The following is a 23,279-nucleotide window of genomic DNA, read 5'->3' as shown; positions in this document are numbered from 1 at the left end:
GACAAGCAGTGTTGTCTCCCTCTTCATTTATAGTTAAAAGAAAGTAATTGTGTTTATATGAGAAAGCAAATGAATGGATTCCACCAGTCTCTCATCTCTGAAGCCCACTTTCCATATGCCTGGTAAGCAGAGTTCATCTCAAGCTAGATGCAAGTTTTGATGAGAGCTCCATTGTAATGTTGGCAGCACGTCACTGCTTCTAAAGGATTCTAGTCAATATCCTTGGTAGGATGCATGGTAGCTACAGTATAAATCCCCAAAAATGGAAGAGAGAAATTGTGGGAAAATATGTGCATAGGTAGTGGGGATCTCAGGATCCTTGCCCCTTTCTTCCCAGCTTTAAAAAAATAAATAAATAAAAAAGAGAAATTCATTTGTATTGTTTCAAGTCACTTATTTCTTCTGCCTGTCTCTGCAGGAACTCTCATAAGATCCCATTTTAGGGCATTGTCTTCTGTACTTTACTTTTAATAAGGTTTTCAACTGTCCCACTATAACAGGGAAGAAATCCCTGATGTGCCTATTCAAGGTTAGAATTTCATAATCTTCATTAAAAATTTTGCTGTTGTACCAAGATGATTCATGCTACACTGCCTTTACTAATTAAATTAATAGCTACACTTGCTTACTAAAGAGATTAACTTCTGCATTACCCTCACTAGATGGTGTAGTTGCTAGGCAGCCCTCACTAGAGGTTTGGCACTATTCTCCTTATCTTTAAGGACTATGGCTGCTATGCATCTTTCACTAAAAGAATGAATGCTACGTTGCTCTCACTAAAACATTTCTGTTTTTATATCTCAATTGCTTTACTTTAATTATTTTAATCACTGGGTGCATTCTAATGCTGCAAATCTATTTAATCTGGAATATATATTGACTCATATGTTATGGAGGGGCTTCAGTTTTTCTCCTTTGTCAGTTTACAAGTTTAAAATGTATTCTAAGTCACATGTGCATTGCTTGCACACTGGAGCATGCCTCCACCACAATGGTAATATTCAGCATGAGGATATTTAAGACCATCTCAATAGTTTTCTGAACTGTCCATGATCAAATATTTACTTCACTCATTTCATGCCACACTTCAATCCACCTTTAGGAGGTCACATCTTTTATTAACAGGTTCTTTGGGCCAAATCACTAGTTGGTGTAAACTGGCATAGCTCCATTGACTTCACTGGAGCTGTTCTGATTTACATCACCTAAAATCTAGTCTCCTCTTTTCATTAGAGCAGATGACCCTACAAAATATAGGCATCCTCACATGACTGGTTTTAGCTCCTTGCACAGTTGATGCAGGTTAATGCTGCTGAAAGAATGTGGTGCCAACATTATTTTTGTCATAGAATATCTAGCTATAGACTTAAACCTAGCAGTCACCTCTTCTTCCCAGCAAACAAAATCATCTAGTCCGGAACCTTGGGCCAGATCTACAGCTAGGATATGTCAACATAACTCCATTAATTTCAGTGGAGTTATGCTAACTTAGACCATCTGAGGACATGGCCCTCAAACTCGAAAGCTAGAACCAGACCTGGGCATGAATACAATCTTGGCATTTCATTTGTTACTAGTTTCACTCATGACCAAATGTATTAGTACCTTACCTTCAATGAACGAAGGGAAAAAAGCTCTAGATACAAGCTGACATGGTGTTTATTAGAACGGGGTGGCGCAATTTGAAGCAAACAATATCTGAAAAATTTAGTCCTTTTTTCTATTTCAATTTCTCTATGAAGTATTCACTTAAAGTCACATATTGACTGGTTGATCAAAATTGTTAGAGAGGTTATGCACTTCCAACCTAAAAAAATAAATAGCAAATAATACCTTCATATGTACTCAGATAGCCTTATTCACATGAAAATACAGTCACCAACATTCAGATAAATATGAGGAACACATGAACATGGTCAAGTTGGAAAGAGATTCAGAATCTACAAATCTTTTCATTAATACTTTTTTCCCTATTTGACAAGTTCTACCTGGTGATGACATGATGCAGTGGGATGCACTGAGACAAATACCATTAACAAAACTGGAGTTTTCTAGGCCAACCAAGTGATCTCACCCTAACCATGGTTAACGTAAGCAGAGATAAAGATACTCTGGAGAGACACATCCATCCCTTCTTTCCCAAGAGATAGGGTTATTGCAACATGGTAACCTTAAGGATGGGAAGAAATAAAAAGAAAAATGGGAATACCTTTTAAGCTTCAAGAGAAGACAGCTTGTTTAGTAAGGAAAATCATGCTGATGTTGACTTTATAAGAACAATATATCATGCTTTGTTTTTCAACAAAGGTTAGGTCAAGGTGTTATATTTCATCATAACAATGGTTTTTTTTTCCTAGCTTTGGAAATGATGACTCAACAAATTGAAAATGTCACGTGTAATTGTTGCTGCAAATATCTAACTAATTTCTATTCTGAAAAATATGCCAGGTTACCCCCTTACTCGAATGAATCCTTATGCCTCTTGAATTATCAGCTCTGCTTGACATTTCATGAAAAATATTGAATATTCAAGAGTTTACTTGAAAACTTCTTACTTATTCTGGAAAGTGAGTTTGAAGCAATTTGTGCTAATTATTCATTATTTACTGGCAAATGCTTGAGATCAACATAGATAATTAATACTGTAGCATTGCATATACAACATTTGGAAAAAAAATACTACTTAGACACCACTCTGCATATTAGTTCTGTTAAACGTGCTGCATACTGACTTCTAGATGCTTTCACTGTATAGCTGCACAGACCAGAATAGTATAATTATATGAAAAAGTTTTCCAGAACAGTTTTTTCAGCCTCAGAAAATAAGAATTTCACTAGGATTCCAGGAATGGAAATTCTGGAAATGATGCTCAAAATAGCAAGTGCTATACCGTACTTCCAAAGGTAATTAATTTAGTGGTCCAAGCCAAGGACTGCCACTATCTACACATGCTGGATCAGATCTTGACTGGATTTAGCATGCCCTTCCTTCATGCCAGTCCTCACCCTTTTAGTCTCTCTCTCTCTCACACACACACACACACACACACACCCATCCCAGAAGGGGGCGTGTGTGTACCTCTGAATTTATTCACAGCTAAATTAAAACATCACAAAGTGAAGTTCAATCAAAACTGCTGAGCTTCAACCCAGTTTTGCACTGAAACCATGCAGAGAAAATTGATATGTCTGCTTATCTACCTGGAATGATGTTGTCAATTTCAGTTTCCCCCAGTGAACTTGACAAAAGTTTGCCTGTTGGGCTTCTGCCTCTTTGCTTCTTACCACAGGTCTAGGATGCAGACAGTCTTTCCAGGTGGACTTTCCGAAGGCTGGGGACTTCTAGGATCCTCAGAAGCCCCATTATGCCAGAGCATCCAGGCTCCCTGCACTGGAGAAAGAAGGTATGTCTACACTTCAGTTAGGCACCTGCAGCTGGCCCAGGCTTACAGGGCTCAGGCTAAGGGGCTGTTTAATTGGAGTGTAACCGTTCAGATGGGGACCCAGGCTCCAGGTGCAGCCCAAACCCCACAAGCCTGAGTCATCTGGCACAGGCCAGCTGCGGGTCTCCAATTGCAGTGTAGATACACCCTGAAAGCCCTGCGAGTTCTGGCTTTAACCAGGGCTCCAGTCCTGTCTTTGCAGATTTCATTTCAAAAACATCATGTGTTGGTGTTTCCAAAACAAATTTTCAGGGGGATTTTCTTTTCGAGGGAAATTTCAAGATATTTGGATTTGTTCCAATTTGTAACTAACCCAAATTTCAAAAACATGAAATTTGCCACAAAGCAGATCCCACATTTTAGCCAGCTTTAAAGTTCACTGCGTGGGTTAAAATAGGCTTCTTTATAACTTTGTAATAAAACCTCAAACCAGGCAAGTTTCAGGCCTGTCACAGACTTCCCACCTGGTTTTAGTTAAAGACCCTTGAGAATCTCTCCCTTTTCCCAAAAAACTTTCACAGGAACTGAGGGAGAGAGTTTGGTCACAGTGGCAGGGCTTGGAATCTTGCAGGAGCTACAGTAGTAAGAGTCTCAGGTTATGTCTTTGCATCCTGCTGGGGGGGTATGATTCCCAGCTGAAGGAGACATACACCAGCTCTAATCTATCTAGCAGGCTACAAATAGAACATAGGAGCTGGAGGGCCTAGCTGCTTCCTGTAGTACCTAGCATCTGATGGGCATGCCCTTCTACCATTGGAAGTTGGCGGGAGTGTTGACATACCCTCAAAGGATCATTGAAAGGTTTCTTCTTCACCTGATTAGAGCAATGTACTTAAGCAGCTGGTCTGTAACTCAGTCAGGAGGTAAAGTCAGTGTCAAACAAATGCCCTTATTCCAAATTGCTCTGGGAGTGGAGTAAACAGGAGAGTAAAGGTGGCTGCTTTAAAATATTTGCACTTCAGTTTAAGGCAGACTACTGCTTGCTGTAGCCCAATAATCTTCCTCTGTATTGCATTCAGCCTCAGGAAATCAGAATCTGTATTATTAAAAAATTGACTTGTTAATTTCCAGTCATAACAATAACATTTCTATTCAGCTATCTGGAAGTGACGAAGTCAAAAACTGAAATTATGCCTGATACAACAGCAAGAGCAACAAACACCCCCTTATGCAAAGACAGAAGGTTTAATAACTATCTAAATATACAAAAATATATGCAAGCAAAGCAAAACAAAAATGAAATCATCTTACTATAAGCCAATTGACATCTAAAGCATATGTGACTTCAGTGGAATGGCTTAGAGAATTGGTAATGGGGAGGTGTTCAATAATCACTCCTGGTGCTGAAAGCACTTGCAAGAGTTCTGCTTCATTCTGTATCTGGTACTTACTGGCTTTGTATACCAGCAAGAGCTTCACAGCACCCTGGCCAGACTCTGTCTGGGAAGCTCAGGCCTTAAATATAGTCCCCAATTCCACATCTTCCCTTCCAAGCCAAAGCTTATCAATAATACTCAAAACATCAACATTAATATAACACAATTACAAATACTCATAACCAACCTAATAACTAAACTTATTAACAATTTTCAATTAGTCTTTGAGGTGCCCTGTGCTGTCATTTGAACCTTGAGCATTGCTGTCAGGAGTTGACAAGTCCACTTAGTTGTTCCAGTTGCTCCAGGTGCTGGGCTTCCATTGTCAGTTTTGCCCCCGCCCCCAGACACGTCCTTCATACCATGTGATAGCCCTACCAACCTAAATGGCACCCCTGCATAGCACCAGCCACAGGAACTCATTGCGACTGTAGCAGCACCCAAAACACAGGGCACTCACCACATTGGCCATTGCTACCTCCGGGCTCTGCAATGGGTCCAGAAAAGTGTGCCCACATTGCCCCACAACAGCCGCCTTACCAGCACCCACACCTCACTTTGTCTCTCTATACATCTGCAAGTCCTCAGTGATTCTATCAGCAGTTTCTAACAGCACAAACATTCCTGTTTTCAGTTTTTCATTGAACAAAATATCAGCAGATGACAACCCATGTTTCATTGGAGTCATTCTGTAATTTAACAGTGCTAAGATCAGAGTCTGACTCAGCAATCTTTTTCAGTAGGCACTTTATTATTTGGACACCATTTTTCCACCAACCCATTGGATTGAGGCTAATAGGGACTCCAGTTACATATCTAAAACAGTACTGCAAACGGTTTAAACTCACGCCCACTAAACTATGACTTACTACCAGACATTCCTATGTCAGGTATACCATGTCTAGCAAAAATAGATCTGATATGCACAATCACCTGTTTTCCTACAGTATGTCTTAGTAAGTGGAAATGAGAATAATTCTCTAGGACCAGGACATAGTTTCTGCAAGCCACCATGCCGACTTCACTCTAGGGGGCCATTTTACCACTGCTATCAGCATGGGCTCTTTCACTTGACCTGGCCTGTATTTTTGGCATATACAAGAAGTCTTAAGAGCTTCCTCAATGTGGCTATTCATTTGAGGACTGCATGAAATGTGTCTGGCCATTCGCTTAGATTTTTCAATCCCTAAATGACCTTCACATATGATTTTTAATATATTTTTCTGTAGCACTTAAGGAATCAACATATTGGTGTCTTTAAACAAAATCTCCTCTAGTACTGAAAGCTTCCCCTTTAACTGGTAATGTGGACTGGGAACATGATGTGCTAGGCAACTGTGCTAATAACTTTAATTACTTTCTGCAGCATCTCATCCTGAGCAGTAGTGCTGACTATCACAATCTACATTTAATCTGAGAGAGGACAGATGGTTTGCACTTTGGTCAAATTCTCTATGGAATGTGTCTGCAATCACCAAATCTTTCCCAGGTATATATACAAATTGCAAATCATACATTTGTAACTGAAAAAATTATCTCTGTATTTTGGTGGGAGTTGCCAGGCCCCTTTTGGCAATGGCAATGAGTGGTATATGGTTAGTTTCATCTAACACAGGCCTCCCATAAGTAACGTCATGGAACGTTTTACACCCACTGAATAAGGACAAAGTCTTCTTATCTATTTGAGAGTATTGACACTCAGTTTTTATTAATACTCATGATACGCAAGTCACTGGTCTCTATTTTGACCATACTGTTGTAAAAGGCCTGCACCAATACCCTCCTGGGAGGCGGCCATAGACAACCTAGCTTTATGCTTACTGTCAAAACACCTCGGGACTGAGGCTTCTTTAATCTCTTCCTTCAGTGTCTGAAACTCTTTATTAGGATTAGTATCCCATGTCCCTTGGACATCTTTGCACAGTAGCACTCTCAGGTTGCTGGTTCAGGCAGCTAGACTAGGTACACATCTCCCTACACGGTCTACCATTCTAAGGAATCTTCGTACTCCCTTCCTGTCTGTTGGAGCAGGCATGTTGGAGATGGCCACAACTTTCCTATGATCTACCCTGTACACCTTGCTGCATTAACATCTCTCCCAGGTATGTTATTTCTGTTACATGGAATTTACATTTTTGTTTGTTTAGCTTTAGCCCATCAGCCCTGGTTCTTTCCAAAGCAGCTTGAAGCTGCTGGTCATGCTTTTTCCATTGTTTGTCTCCATCTCAAAAGGTTTGTAAACCTTACTACCTGGTATACCAGCAAACATGTATTGTATTTTCCAGTAAAATAACTCGGGATGCCAAACACAACACAACTGGCATTCTGGGGGAACAGTGTCTCCCAAACAGGGTGTTGAATGTGCCGGAATATGCACTCTGTTTTTCTAAAAAGACACCTGCCAGAACCCTGCTGACACATGGAGCATAGAAAAATATTTGGCATTGGCCAAACCCCCCCAAATTTCTCCCCTTGTAGGTGGTGCAAAATGTTCCCTTTTTGCCTGTCTATTTAGTTCTTTTTGGTCTATCATAAGTGAAAGATTGCATCTTTTTTTCCTACAGTGACCAACATGACACACTTGACCAATGTCTCTCTCTTTCTCTGTCTATCCTTCCCCAGTAACATAGAGCTATGCACCAATATTACCAGCTCACCCTTTCTTCCCATCTTATTAGGACATAAAAAGTTGCTGCTGGCTGTCTGAGGCCTGTGCTGCTGCACTATACATTGACATCAGTCTGGAAAGCAACTAGCACATTGTGGTTGTTAACATGAACAAACGATCACCAATATGAACATGCTATAGAGAATCATGGCATGAATTGGAAAAGACAATTACCTTAGAAGAGTAGAATGAAATGGTTGGGGGATAAGAATGGCTTTTATAAATATCCTACATATAAGCCACTGCAAAAATATGAATTGTAGCATTTATACAGTTTCTTGCAGAAGATTCAATTGCTAAACAGTGAATATCTCCAAACATTCATTTTGTTGATTAATTCTAAACCTGCACATTCTCCAGTGCCGTGAAGCCCATCTAAACTTGTATCTTTCACTTCATTTATACATGTTAGGAGACATAGCCAATTCCAGTTTCACTTATAGAATATTTATGCTAGTGTAAATCTACTGACTTCAATAGAATTGCTCCTGATTTGCACCAACATTAGTTCAGAACTAGATACAAAGAGTGAAATCCTGGACCAATTTAAGTCAAGGGAAGTTTTGCCATTGACTTCAGTGCAACCAGGATTTCAGCTAAAGACACATTACTCAACATTCCCTCTCTGCTTTCCAGCTGTTGCTTATCTCTCCTCCAAGTTGCGGGATCTCTCTCCTGACCTTAAGCTGCTAAATGTCATTTAGAACTCTTAATAGTTAAACACTTGGGAATCAATATATTAGATCTTAAAACCTGTATTATAAACGTTAGATGATTATGTACTTGAACATGCATTATTGCAAGGAAAACTAGATACTGTTAATGTTTCAGTGAACTATGTTTTATGCTACTTCCTGAAAGATTGGGCATGTGCTGTCTCTTTCAGACTATGTCTAGCACTCCATATATCAAATGTCTGAGTGAAACATTCTTTATTCTTAGCAGTATACATGAGGATATTTTTCTAACAATATTTTACCACAGGTACCTATGCACGTTGCTGACACAGTACTTCAAGGGATTCCAGGGAGGCAAATGATGTGACTAAAAAGAATGTGTAATATATGTCAGTGTAAAGAACCAATGTGGCAGATAATAAAACCTAATTCAAATACAGCTTTTAGCAAGGAAAAAACATGATAACGCTGGGATCTTAACTATTAATATGCAACCAAAAGTATATATAGAAGCTGCAATATGCAAATCTTAAGACATAATGTGGCTTGGTAATGCACTGTGATATACAGTTATTTATTAGAATCAGAAGGGTTGTTTGGAGCACATCTAACTTTATGCACTGGCATGAAATGTCTCTGAATTAGAAACCTCTTTAGCATTATCAAGCTTGCAAAATTACAAAAGGACAGAGCTTGCTCTCATCAGCTATCTTTTGTTTAAACCTTAATCATGCAAAATTACTAGTAGAGGGCTTTTGTTATGTGCACTCAGACTAATTCATATTGCATATAATTTTGGAAAAGCTTTCTCCATCTTCATTATTGATGTTCTGAATCAAAATCAAATTTGGATCCACTATTTTCATTTTGTTGTCACTATGATTAATCACGCAGAACATTTGTCCAACTCACAGCTCACACCCCAGAACTCCTCAAGCATTTTCAGAACTACAGGAAGTAAAAAACTGTCAGAAACTCACATATAAAAGACTTTGCATTTGTTCCCCCAACACATCTCTGCCACTTTGGAAGCCACCAATTTGCTATGAAACCCAGAAAAATTATCTAATGAATGCATCTACATCAAGTATACTTTTACCATGTATTGTTTATGGAGAATCCATTCTGTGATGCGTGCTGGTCTTTTAGAATATTAAGAATAGCAGCCAGGTCATGTTAGTCCATTCCACGTTTTGGCTGGAGAGATAAGTTAGCTACACAAGGAGAAGGTGCATTATGTGTTCTGTGAACTGCAGGATTAAACCAGTAGTCTGTGGAATCTTACTTTAAAACTGTATACTGTGTCTGCATGATCCATTCCAGAAGCTCCTAATCAGTTAGGACACAACACTGGTGATGAGGATCAACAAGAACCAGAAACCAAACCAATTAAGCAAAAAAGAAGAGACCACAGCAACAGGGAAAAAAGTATTAGCTCTTTCTAGCTATTGAATATTTAGATTGCACAGCGTTTTCCTGCCATGCTATATTCATCACTTTGCAGTGATTGTGCCTTGCTCTGTCTACCAAGAAGTATTGCAGCAGCCATTTTGAGTGTGACATGCCATTTGGACTGCATCAGAAAGCCTGAATATGTATGTCTTAAGTTAAAACAAAAAACTCACAACGGTATACACAGAACATTGCTAGACCAAAGTTTTGTGACAACAAATCTATCAAGGTTCTACTTTATCTCTCGTATCCACACAGTACGCTTCACTATACTGAAGTCTTAACTTAAAAAAAATATATTCCCAAATGTCCCTCAGTTTTCTGTCCACGAATCTCACTCCAATCTGAGACCCAGATGGGAACACTGGCTTGAAAGTGTAGAAAAACGATTTCTTGCAATGAAAGAAAATGACTCTACTGCAAAACATGCTATGCTCCTGAATTTTGCAGGAAGTAAAGTGCACCATATTTTTAAAACGTTGCCTGATACTGGAGATAGGACTATGAGAAAGCAAAAGCACCGACTACGAACAATTCCGGTAAGCCCATCAGCGAGAAGGGGTAACATGGGTGAGTATCATGCCTGCCACATCACCTTGCAAGTTCAGGTGAGTTCACAAATGCGAATCAAAAGATAAAAGGGCAGATAATACAAGGATGTTTGTCAGCTAAGCTGAAAAGACAAATTCTGGACACTGCTTGAGCAAACAAGACGTTGGAAACAAATGCTCAACAAACTGAGCAAGGAAACCTGGCAACAAGTACAGAGACAGCATATGCACTCCACACTAAGAGCTCAATCAGGAGTCAAAAGTGGCTTTCTGAAGATGGTAACTAACCCTGGAATACTCTAGGTTCAGCCACAAAGATGACAAATGTAAAATGCTATAAATGTGGAGGCTCATACCCAGACTAAGGTGATTGCCCAGCAAAAGGGTTCTCTGTTGTTACTCTGCACAAGGAAACCACAGTGCAAAAGTCTGTAGATCTACCGTTTCCCACAGATAAAGACAAATTTCCAACAAAGACTTCCAGATTGAGTGAATGTGCTTCAAGCTGACACCTCGGAAGATGAGAGGTCTTATGTTTTCACACTATTTCCCAAAAGAACAAAGTCTTCTGAGCACATTGTCAACCATGATGCCACATCATCATACAAGGATACAAGACTGACGTTTTAATTGACATGGGTGCATCAGTGAATACAATGGATCAACCTGTGTACGATGTCATGCCACAGAAAGTGCTTTTACAACCAATGCAGTAAAAGTATATAACTATGGAAATCCAGACCCACTGACACCATGTGGTGACTTCTCAGCTCAGATTGTATTTAAGGAGAGGTCTGTTACCAGTTTAATGTACGTGGTGACTAACGGCACAGATACACTATTAGTTACACCACAGGAAGTGCACTAGGACTGATTTAGATGATCCAACAGGTACAGCATAGCAGGCTAAATCAAATTCTTCTAGTTTCATGAGGACATGTTCAAAAGAATAGGAAAATAGAAGGGACAGCAAATAAAATTGAACATCGATGACATGGGTCAGCCTGTAGCTGTACTATACAGATACATTTTTTCCCATGTCAGAAAGCTGATGGAAGAAGAATTAGCACACCTAGAAGAGCTCATCATCATTGAGTAAATGGAAGGCCCCATACCAGGGGTCTTCCCTACAGTAGTGGCCCAGAAACCAAAGCAACCAGGCAAAATCCAGAACTCCAGGGAGCTTTCTGCCAAAGTCCATGCCATCTTCACTTTAGTGAACTCACTGCTCAAACAACATGTGTCATTAGCTGAATGAGAGTGAAGCTGAATGCAGGTTAAATTAAACAAGTGGAACTTTATTAAAAGCTGTGGACTGCTGCATCCTTGTGGCTGAGTTACTTCCAGACAAACCCTTATATGCCCTGTTTTCCTTGTGTCTCCTCCCTGCTGTCCCACCAGGGGACATGGGCCCTCTGACTCCACTTCCACAAAACTCGGGAAGGAGATAATGGTCGATATATAATGGTGTCACTATCAGCTCCTTCAACTCTAATCCCCTGTCAAAACCAGACCAAACCAGACACTCATCAGTTTTGTGAGTTGAGCCACTATCCAGCTGTGACAAGCCTGCATTTGCCATGGTGATCATGATATTGTGAACTATAAATTTTGAAGTCACTGAGGACAGCCTTGCCAGAGGGGACACAAGCTCCATTAGTTCAACCAGGAATTCCAAGGTGCAGCCAAATATACTGTATCTCAACAAAATTCCCATTTAAACAAGGGATGGTAAAAAAAAAATTCTTTCCAAACTGTTTTTTAAAGGAAAATTGGATTTTTTTTAATTAAACCGATTTTGGGGAGCTTTTTGTGAAAAGTGTCTGTTTTCTCCCAAAAAATTACAGCTTTTTATAAAAAGCCCCAAACTCCTGAAAAACAAAATAATTCTATTCTGAAATGCCACCACAATGCCGTCTGAGAGTTGTAGTTTGGCTGCCTCATGCCACTGTTGCCTCTCTGGGTCACATTCTGTTGCTATGGAACGCCACTGATGCATTATAGCAGCACAGCAAGAGGGGAGACCATGTTGCATCTTGTGGTCCAGCCAGGGAACTGGAACCTTAGAGGAAAATGGGCACCCAAACGACAACTCCCACGAGGCACCATAGCAGCATTTTTAATCAAAATTTCAGGTTTCAATTTTTCACTGAAAAGCCAAAATTTTCCAAAGGGAAAAAAAGCTCAATTTTCTGATTAGCTCAAATTTTTGTCCTAGCCAGGGGCTCATAACTTTTACCCAAGGTGGATGTATTCATATGAATCCAGTCTTACTGTAGAAAAACTATTTTTATGATTACTAATCATTATTATTTACACTGCAGCAGCATCCAACAGCCTTAGCCCAAGCTGAAGCCCCACTGTAATGGGCACTGTACAGACACAAAGGAAGTCACAGTCCCTGTCTGGAAGACATCACAAGCTAAAATAAAACACGATGGAGTGAGTGTGTGTAAAAGAACTGGATCAGAAAGGAGAAGGGAGAATGAGTGTAACACTAATAAGACTGTCATATGGTTATATAGGCTAAGAGATCCCAAATGAGACAAGTGGGACTGATATTAAGCACTTCACTGTGCCTATCTCCCTTTGCAACGATAAGGCTTTGCAAGGAATGCATGACTCTGGAACTCCACATCCCTAGTTCATGGCAGAATTTCTCAACCTTATCAGCTATTGAGTGGCAGCATTCTGATGGTTTCCAAAGTGAGAAAAGATCATCTTTAAAATTAACATTCCAATGAACTATTCCCCACAAACTGGACACCTCTGACTTGAGTAGTCACAAGGCTTGGAGCAAAATCCTGCACACTTTGATCACAAAATCTCCAATTTAAGCCAGTGGGAATTGTATGAGTAAAGCAAGTAGGATTTGGTGCTGGTCTTCATTGCGAGCCTAAAGTTCCAAAATGGTTCAATTTCTTTCTTTTCCCCTCTATTTCTTTTAAATGGTGACTTGTGCTACCCATAATTATGAACTAAACTAACATCTTTTTATGCAAAACTATTCAAAATACTTGATTTTTTTCATCGATTTCTAGTTTCACATCAATATGCTGTGAAACCAAAACATTTTTAATTTTTTTAATAGAGAGTTTTTTAGACATCACATTTCCTTTTCTTTCAGCAAATGTCACTGTCCTTTCCAATCCCCAGGATTCAAGAATGAGATCAGCAAAGGATCTTATAATAGCCACAGGGTAATGACATAGTGGCAAGTATGCGAGAGTTAGTTATGCTAATAATTAGAAGTTAATTTTTTTTTCACTCATAAAATTGATCTATGTGTTTATTACATTTTAGGCTGCAATTCAGAAATCTGACTTTATTTTCTTATGGCTTGGCTGCATCCTGAGTTTATTTTAAAAACTAGGAAAAGCAGTTTAAAATAATCATAAACCCTGTATGCATTTTATTGTTAATTTTATGGCTTCTGTTTAACTGCAACAAATAGAAAAGTTCAGAGATTTTCTTACAAGTGAATATATCTCATGACTGCTTAGAAACAGTCATTCATGTCTTTGCAAACTGTATTGTCTCTGCACTTTGTGAAACCATTAAGAAGATCTAATTTATGAACTGCAAAGTGCTGGTATTCAGAAAGTTCCGTCCCAGTGACAGAATACTTAAAGTCAACCAGTGACTGAAATTTCATAGTAACAATTGACATTTCATTTAACCTTTTTAGCTAAAATAGCACATACAGTTTATCTCTGTGAATCGCTCATGCCTTGTTGAGGCAAATCTTTGCCTTGATACTGAAGCCTGAGCATACAAAATGACATATCAGGCACTTTATGAATGATAACATTAAACAGCATGATCCATGGGGCACATCAAGCATGTGGCACTAATTCACAACTGGTATGCTTAGCCTTGTGATAAAGATAGCTAACTGTAAGAGACATTACTTTTTTATTAATATGTATTAATGTGCTAGACCTTGATGTTGAGAGGTAAGGAGGAATCACTCTGGAAAAATATTTGTTCTTTATAGAAAGGTTTAAGCAAAGATGATTAGTACAGGAATCTCATCTCCTCATTATCCATAAAGCTGAGACCATATTATAATCTGGTTCTGAACATGCAGACAGTATCAAATACTGAGAGAGAGAGAGAGAGAATGTTTGTATGAGAGAGATCGGATGTGAGGCTGGACAGGTCTGGACTACCTCCTTGGGAATCACACTTGCTTTGTTTTAATTAAAGAATACTTTCCCCAAATTCCCCAGACTAGCACAAGTCTAGAAATGCCAATATGCTGCCATATATACAATCTAAATCCAGGTCCCATCTTAGATGGCTGATAATGCAACATATACCATATTGAAGCTGGAAAGGGGAAGGAGCACCTCACATTGCCTTGAGTTGACCCTGCTTGTCTATGGCCCAAAAATGGAACAACACTGACTGATTGGGTGGAAAACTCAATCATAGCTAAAAGGAGGGCAGCATCACAGGAACTGTGCCAGTCAAGGTGTCTGCTGTGTGCTCTCCTGAAAGAGCTGCTACATAGAGAGTGGAAACCCTCCATTTTGCTTCTTCATGCCCTGTCCCTGTCCCTGCAGCAATTCCTCTGCGGTTTTGCTCTGGTCTCCCCCTAGTGGAGATGAGGGTGGGCACCTTTATGTAACACCTCTTAGCTGAGGCTCACAAACACCAAGCTTGGCTATTTCTCTGTCTAGAGATTGCAAATAAAATAAAATAAAACTGTGAACAACAGACACTAATAAACTTACCAGGGAATAAATTTAAAAGTTCCAAAGCACTTCCACATTTCAGGGGAGGAAGCTGCATGTGAGAAAGGGAAAGGAATATTAAGATCCAGTCATGTAGAAATTACTAACCTAAATAGCAAAAATATAGTCCAGTAAACACAGTGACTGCTTATTCAAGAAGTGCTTTAAAAGGTTTCAAGAAGGCAGCATTTGGAATGTGATAAAGATATAAATCTGTGTCGGTTTTAAAGCGACAACCCTAGAATCTAATTCAAATTTAAATAGTAGTTTAAACGTTAAAGGAGATTGCCATCATCAGTCCTCCATAGTCTTAACCTTTGGAACTGTCTTCAGAATAGACAGTGAATTGAATTAATTAGTAGCCTTTCACCTTGGAGACCTGGGTAACAAATTGGTAGCTCAGAAGACAGTTAATGAGATTGTAGTCTCATTTCAGTCCCAGGTGGGCTCTAATCCCCATCACCCAGTCACGTGACTCTCTTATTTTGTTTCTACTTTATTTACTTCATTTTAAATTCAAGAAGTCAGGAATGTCTGACATCTAAAAATCATCCTTGTATCTGATGTTAGTGGTTGTCAGCAAGGTTGGAGTAATGTCAGGAGCTGAAAACAAATCTACTGACTAGAGATGGCCTCAAACCCAATCACTGATCTGAACATTCCTAAATCTCGGTGTTGGAATCTGAAGTGGGATCCAGATTAGAAACTTGTATCTAGAAATTATTTTAATAAGAGGTCAAATCAAAACCCCAAATCTGAATGGAAGGGGGGTTTGGCTTTGGTTTGCAGAAGGTGTTTCAAACTGATAATCTGAGTTTTGTGGCCCAAACCCAACCCAAATAGCATCCAGCAACACACTAAATAATATAGAAAATTATTCATGATTTTTTTTTTCAAATAAAATTGGCAATTATCATTTGTCAGAGGGTGACTAGCTCCTTTAAGGAGAGATGAGGCCAGCCACACCTGTGCCATAATAAATTAGCTGCTTCTCAGCCTGAGGGGACGGAACTAAGGAGGGTCAGGTAATAGATTGATGGTCACCTGGGTTATATAAAAAGATGGACAAAGAGAGCAATCTGACAGGTGGAGCCACAAAGAATGAGTAGGTTCCTATGGAAGGTCCTGAGCCAGGATCTGCAGGGTACTCCACAGGAACCAGACTGGGGAGCCCACTGCTCTATACCAGAGCAAGGAAGGAGGCAAGGAACAGAGTTCTGCAGGGGCTGAGAAGAATGATAAATGAAGCGGGGGTATAGCTCCCTTTTATGGACACTCAACCAGCCAGCAGCTATAAAATCCCTCTTAGTAGCTGTTCTCTAATTGCTCTACCTGTAAAGGGTTAAAAAGTCTCACTGCTATGCACAGGTAAAAGGAAGTGAGTGGGCACCTGGCCAAAAGTGCCAATGGGAAGGCTAGAACATTTTAAAATTGAAACAAGACTCCCCTTTTGTCTGTCTGTGTTGTTCTCCCAGGGAGAGGCAGACAGGACAGCAGTTATGCTGTAAGAAGCTTGGGCCAGATGTGAAAAAATCATCAGTATCACTCATACCTAGAAACTACTCTTAAAACTCCAGATATGTAAGTAGATCAAGAAATGTCTAGGAAGACACAGTTAAGTTTATCCCTTTTATTTTGTTATGGCTTGTGGATTCCTCTGTACTAACCCCAGGTGCTTTTGTTTTGCTTGTAACCTTTAAACTGGACCTCAAGAAAGCTATTCTTGGTGTTTAATTCTTGTAGCGTCTCTTTTAAAATCAAGCAATAGCCTGGGTTCCCAGATGTATTTTCTTTCTTTTTTTATTAATACACTTTAACTTTAAGAACAGAATTGGATTTTTGTGTCTTAAGAGGGTTGTGCACATGTTGTTTAATTAGCTGGTGGCAACAGCTGATTTTCCTTTTTTTTTTTTTTTCTTTCTTTCTCAGTTCTTCCCCAGAGGGAGGGATGAAGGGGTTTGGGGGAATTCCCAAGTGTGCCTTTCTGGGCTCTCAAAGGGTTCTGTACTTGGGTGGTGGCAGCATCTACCAATCCAAGGTCAGAGAGAAGCTGTAAACTTGGGAGTTTAATACAAGCCTGGAGTGGCCAGTATTAATTTTTAGAATCCTTGTGGGCCCCTACCTTCTGCACTCCAAGTGCCAGAGTGAGGAATTAGCCTTGACAGCTATTATCATTTGTCACACGGTGACTAGCTCCTTTAAGGAGAGATGGGGCCAGCCATGCCTCTGTCATAATAAATTAGCTGCTTCCCAGCCTGAGGGGATGAAACTAAGAGGGTTAGGTAATAGATTAATGGTCACCTGGGTTATATAAAATGATGGGGAGAGAGAGAGAGAGAGAGAGAGAGACAGACAGAGAGGTCTGACGGGGGAGCCAGCCTGGGAACCAAGTGTTCTATTCCAGCACAATAAAGACTCTCACAGGTAGCTCAGAGAGGGGCTGGGAACAGGGCCTCAAGGTGCCAGCTGAAGAGAAGCCCCAAAGGGAAGAGGACATTTTTTGTTTGTCTGTTTTAGTTAGACTTTTGCATCCCCAAAAGCAGTTGTTTATTTAAACTTGGATACAGGGCTAAGGCACATCTCCACCAGACTGGTGTGTGGAAAGCAGAAGAGACCCATCTCAGGGAAGGAAACTGAGGCAAGGAGTGCCCATATTGCTATACTTGAGCAGTAGTGGGGAAGCCATGCCCTATGGAACTGCTTTCTGAGGTTTGTACAACTATCTTATTTATTGTAATGTTCGCACATTCAGATGTCTCATGAAAATTTTCACAATTCCTAAAAGTGTCATGCAAATATATATACTTGCCAAAAATGGAGAGGGGGTCATCATTTGCCAACAGGTACTACACAGTTACCACTATTATTTTCTTTTCTAAATACAATGCTAAGAGAAAATTCTGGTGTCTGAGATTTTACTACCAAATGTTGATTTAAAAAAAAAATTATTTATTTTTACAGTAACATCCACTGTTCTTGGATTGATTCTTATGGGGCGTGATCCTGCATCATCTTGCTCTGCATTTGCTCTATTAGGATTCCTGGGTGTGTAGCACATGCAAGATAGGGTCCTTGGAGTTTCTAATAGGTCAGTGATGTTCCCTCTCAAGTGGATCCAAATTACTAAAACAGATCCCTGTGACTACTGTCAATAAATGTGTTTCATGACAGATAAGAGTGGTATTTTCCAAATCATGTCATTTTGCCCAATCTTGAGAGAAAGTTATTGCATATGTGCAGCCATTTTTGCTCAATCTGTTCTACAGCCTGTGTTGATATACTTGTGAGTGCAGATCATGGGATAGCTCCAAATACACAATTAAGTTGGTAGATTCAGCCTGAAATGCAAACCTCGTCTTAAAATGAAGAAAAAAAAATGCTACCCATTATGTCACTCATAAGTACTGGGAAATTTGCATGAGAAAATCTAGTTGCTCTACTAATTATAAACATCTATCCTTCACAGGCAAACAACTGGCATGAACTGAATAGTGTTTACAATAATAAGTGATACTGTATTTAAACAAACACATGCCATCTGCAGATTTAACACATTTTAAGATAGAGCAGCTTACAGTCTTTGTTGCACTCACTAAATGCACAAAGCCAACGTACACATTTGTAAAGGGATTTATTTGTAACATCTGATCAAATCTTCACTCTCTGTGGGGTTTTTCACAAGCATTTGAAATCCCTCAGCTCTTCCTAGGGTTCTTTACTCAAGACTGCTTAGCCCACCACTTATGTTCTCACTCCCAAGAGACCCATTCTCACCTACCTCACATCCAGGTAGGAGAATGGTCAAACAGGATGAAAGATGGCCTTCCCATCATGTTTGCAAAATGTCAAAATGAATTTTAGAAAATAGATACGATGCCATACAATGGCTGTGAATCAGAGGAACCCAGAGGCTGATGTGGTAAATTGTTCAGTACCTTCAGGGGCTTAGGATACTTAGCACTCTGCCGGATCCAGACCTCAATCTTTTCAGTGCTAGAATAACTATGTGCCATTAGTAATCTAAAAATACTTGGGGAACAAATACATATAATATATCAGCCTTTTGTCAGAGATAACCGCCTGCAGTGCTTAAAAATGAATACCATGGTGCCTGACTCAGCTGTGAAGAATATTAAACAGCTGAATTTAGCAAAAGCATCCTCTATAAGGATATTTTTTTTTCCACCTCTAGCCAGGAAATACAACAGTAGCAGGGAACAGCCATTCAAAATGCAAACTCAAACATATGGGTGTCAAACATCCAGGGCCGGCTCCAGGCCCCAGCACGCCAAGCGCGTGCTTGGGGCGGCATGCCGCGGGGGGCGCTCCGCCGGTCGCTGGGAGGGCGGCAGGCAGCTCTGGTGGACCTCCTGCCTGCGGATGCTCCACCGGAGCCACGGGACCAGTGGACCCTCCGCAGGCACGTCTGCAGGAGGTCCACCGGAGCCGCGGGACCGGCGACCACCAGAGCGCCCCCAGCAGCGTGCAGTTGTGCTTGGGGCGGCAAAATTGCTAGAGCCGCCCCTGCAAACATCTGCTATATGTGGATATTCAGTATTGGTATAGATGCATGAAATCAGTATTAGTCTGGAGTGGCACTAGGCAGTATTTCAGCCTCAAATAAGTTTGCTGAATAGCTCCAGTGTTATATTCCCTAGTACAACAGACTTGAAAAATCAAAATTCTGTTAAGACAATTAGTTGAAGATTCTTTAGTCAGAATAAAAAGCACGAAATGGAATTAAACAGAGAAATCAGAAAGGTGCAGTATTTTGTGATAATTTTGCTAGATATTTGGTCATGAAAGGTTCAGTTTGAGAAGTGAAGATGTTTGGTTTGCAAATACAAGTTAGGAAAAAATCTTATCACAGTTGAATTTGAAGCTGAGCTGTTTATTCCAGCTCATTAGTAATATACAATGAATTAACAGCTGAAATTCACTGTAATATGAATTACATATTCTCATTAGATGATCAACTTTAAAAATAAAGCCAAAAAATTAGTGACAGGGAAACCTCTAAAAGTTTGGATTGGATAACCACCCAAAAGTTTGGGTTGCAAACTTAGGTTAAATCATCACCAGGGGTAAGCAAAAGATTCAGTTGTAAAATACTTACTTCAGCCATAATTAGCAAGTAGGAATAAGGTGAATCATCCTGCAAGATCACACACATATGTAACATTATTCACATGCATCACCCACATCCATAGTTTGATTTTAATGGGACTACTTAAAAGCTTGAAATAGGTTTTAATTGTTTGCAGGATCAGGACTTAAGACTCAACCCGATCCAACAGCCCAATATGGAAGTGAATTCATATCTGAACTATTTTCATCATTCAGAGTGATTTTTTTTTCCTTCTTAATTCCTGTGTGTCACTGATCTGGTATGTCTTTACATGTCCAAACCAGAAGGACTAGAAATATAATGAGATTTGTTTTCCAGCCTGATTTCCAGACCAAAATAGATCAGATAAACTTCCAGCCAACCTCCAAACCTTTGTAGTCTTATCCAACTCCATTAGAACCTTATAGCCATTTGAGGTTTGCCAATCATTTGTTGACAACTCTACATTTGAACAGCACCCAATTGATCTTGAGCCAGTTCCTACAATATCACTACCCTAACTCTAACGGAAATTTTACATCTTTGGTGAGGTACTGTCATAACAGTAAATCTGGAAACAAATATTTCTCTAAATATTGTCGGCAAGGGTTAACTGTATTGGTGAGACAAATTTTCTCTATGTGCAGTTTCCATTGTAAACAACTGAATTCCCACCATACACAGATACTGAGCATTTCAACTACATGATATTGGGAGTGATGAACTAAAAAGTATGTCAAAAGTAATACTTCTCCATTTTCGTAAAACCGTGTCTCTGGATGTGCCTGGATCTACCCAGCAGCTCTATGAAATGGCCACCCACAGTAATCTATTGAGGACAAAACTCATTCAAATATACATACTATATTAACAAAATCTATCTCATAAGACAGGTCATTGAATCCACAGACTCTTTCACCTCTATTGAAAGTTTAAGAGAGAAAGAAAACAAAAGACATCAAAGTCTTTGTATTTAGTATATAGCCCTTTTTACCAGTTCAAGTAGACCTTTTTAAAAATGCACTGTCAGCAGTATAGCTTTTATGGGTAAAATGAGGCCTTTAAAGTAGGTATCCCACTGTGCATTCTACCACTGTGCTGCCTGTGGAGACTAAAAAACAAGGGCAAAGATGGAACTGAAAGACTCAAACACTCCCATACAATGGCTTTCATCTGCTTTTCCAAATCTGAAACCTTTGAAGACAGAAGGAAACACCGTTAATGCGTTTACAAATAGACTGGAAACTGCAATGTTTGAAAAGGGATGCACAAAGGGCATGAAGGTCCCTGGGATCTCATTACATTCCTTAAAGGGGCATGCTCACCTTGGCAGCATCCAAATTTGACCTGTCTTTTTAATCATCTCTGTTAGCAAAGTTCATGCACCTTTTTTTAATGCTTCAACACTCTTATCTCTAAAAATGAAAACAAAGAAAAATGTGGCAGGTACATCATAAAACCATAAAGAAACCTGTCAGGTGCCATTACAAAATCCATCTTCATCCCTCAGATGGTGCAGGATGGAGTTTGGAAATACAGCTGACAAAAGGGCTTTAGGAGTTTAGGCTGTATCTGTCACTTTGCTCATTTATCAATGCAGTCTTTTATAAAAATATGTAACACAAACAACAAAAGCCAGCAGCCCAGAACTCATGAGTAAACCTGAAACAAACCAGTATGAACAAATGGTAGAAGAACACACATTTTGATAAGACAATTATTGTAGTTTCAAGCCATCAAGAACATACTCTTTAAAAAAGTATAAATAGAAACTGACTATAGACACTGTGTAACATGCAGTATGTCTATAAGTTTCTTTTAAAATGCCCTAGAGAAATAAAGCAATATAATAGAATTATTCAGAAAAAGTCTCAGACACTTGCAGGATTATAAACCATTGCACATCACATTTCACACCAACATTTGTGACACCAGCACTATTGCTAATGAGTAAAAGAAATGACAGCTATGTAGGAAGTGATTTTCACTCCATGTTTTAAATAATTACTTTGTTTGGGGATGCTTAGTCTTTTCACCTGATTATGGCAAATTGCTATCCTTTTTTTTAAAAAAAAAAATCCACGTTGCTTTCTTTATTTTCCATAATGAATGTTCATTTAATTCTGGGTTAAACTGAAGTCAGCACAAGGTCTTCCCCAAAGAGTATACACCAATGCTGGACTAGCAGCCTTTGAGTATTAGTATGGTGTGATTCCAACAGTGGGATTTGCATGGTGGGATTGCTGTAAATGGACCCAGCTTTACTTTCTGGAGGATATTTGGGTGAAACTAAGGTAACAACTTGTTGCAATAATTCTAACTTCAGGGGAACAAAGCCTAGATCACTGTGAAAAGTACTCTGAAAGATTAGCCTGGAGGTAAGATCTTTATTTATGAGACATGTGTTATGTATGAGCTTGTGTTTACAGAGTCTTTGCTTTAAGTATACAAGGGACTTTACAATCTAAAAACTGAAGTGTACCCTGTCAAAAATGATCCTGTAATATTGTGGGTGAACTGAAAGCAGGGTCATAGCATATGCAGCCAGTGAAAACTACCAGAGTTTGATTAAAGATGGGAATAGAGCTTTAAGAGCCAGAGAAAATGGTATCTAGAGAAAATTAGGTTCTCTCATTGACTGTCAGGGAGGTACTGCTAAAGAATTCAACCAATGCCCACTAATTTAGAGCTATTTTTGGAGCTTTGTCAAGTTGATTCAATGCAGGCTACAGAGCAACTATTTCTCTTCACTAACATTCTTGCTTCTTGCATGGCAGTGGCAGGACATCATCAAGGGCCTGATCCAAAGCCCTCTCAATGAATGTCCAAATTCCCTAAGTGAGTTTGAAATCCCACATATTAACTTTAAACAACATATCAGTAGGTGTGTGCTCAAAATCATGTACTGTAGCAAATATTTATATTTCTAGTGTAATAGAGATCCCAGGAGTTTGGAAATAGCTGGAACTTGCGCAAAGACAAAATTATTTACTGATTGTATTATTCAACATATTTCACAAAATTCTTTGACTAAATTATTTAACAAATAGCCAGCCAGCTCCATAGACAGGCCAAATAATGAAATAAAAAAATGTCAGCAATATATGTAAAAGAGATACCTAAAATACCTAAATGATTCAAACTATTTATATAAAACAAATATTTTTCAACAGCCCTAGTAATTATTACAAAGCATTTAATCTTAAATTCATTAATTGTCATCCATGCCTAAATGAAAGTGAATGGAAGCTGTTATCTGGCAGCTG

The 23,279-nt window shown here is 39.4% G+C and overlaps 1 long non-coding RNA gene across 2 annotated transcripts; it reads right to left on the bottom strand.

The window, feature by feature from the left end:
• Positions 1–1,662: 1,662 nt before the first annotated feature.
• On the bottom strand, positions 1,663–20,066 carry LOC120405549. 2 transcript variants are annotated; one of them, XR_005598662.1, is made up of 5 exons: positions 20,023–20,066; positions 14,907–14,958; positions 4,225–4,479; positions 3,202–3,391; positions 1,663–1,807 (listed from the first exon to the last, which is right to left on the bottom strand). It is a non-coding gene; the product is annotated as an uncharacterized LOC120405549 (long non-coding RNA). The 2 variants fall into 2 exon arrangements; XR_005598661.1 differs by having other exon boundaries at positions 4,258–4,479.
• Between the last annotated feature and the right edge of the window lie 3,213 nt (positions 20,067–23,279).

Source organism: Mauremys reevesii, linkage group 5, assembly GCF_016161935.1.
Source record: "Mauremys reevesii isolate NIE-2019 linkage group 5, ASM1616193v1, whole genome shotgun sequence".
Classification (NCBI taxonomy): Eukaryota; Metazoa; Chordata; order Testudines; family Geoemydidae; genus Mauremys; species Mauremys reevesii.
This window is presented reverse-complemented; position numbering and strand designations above follow the sequence as displayed.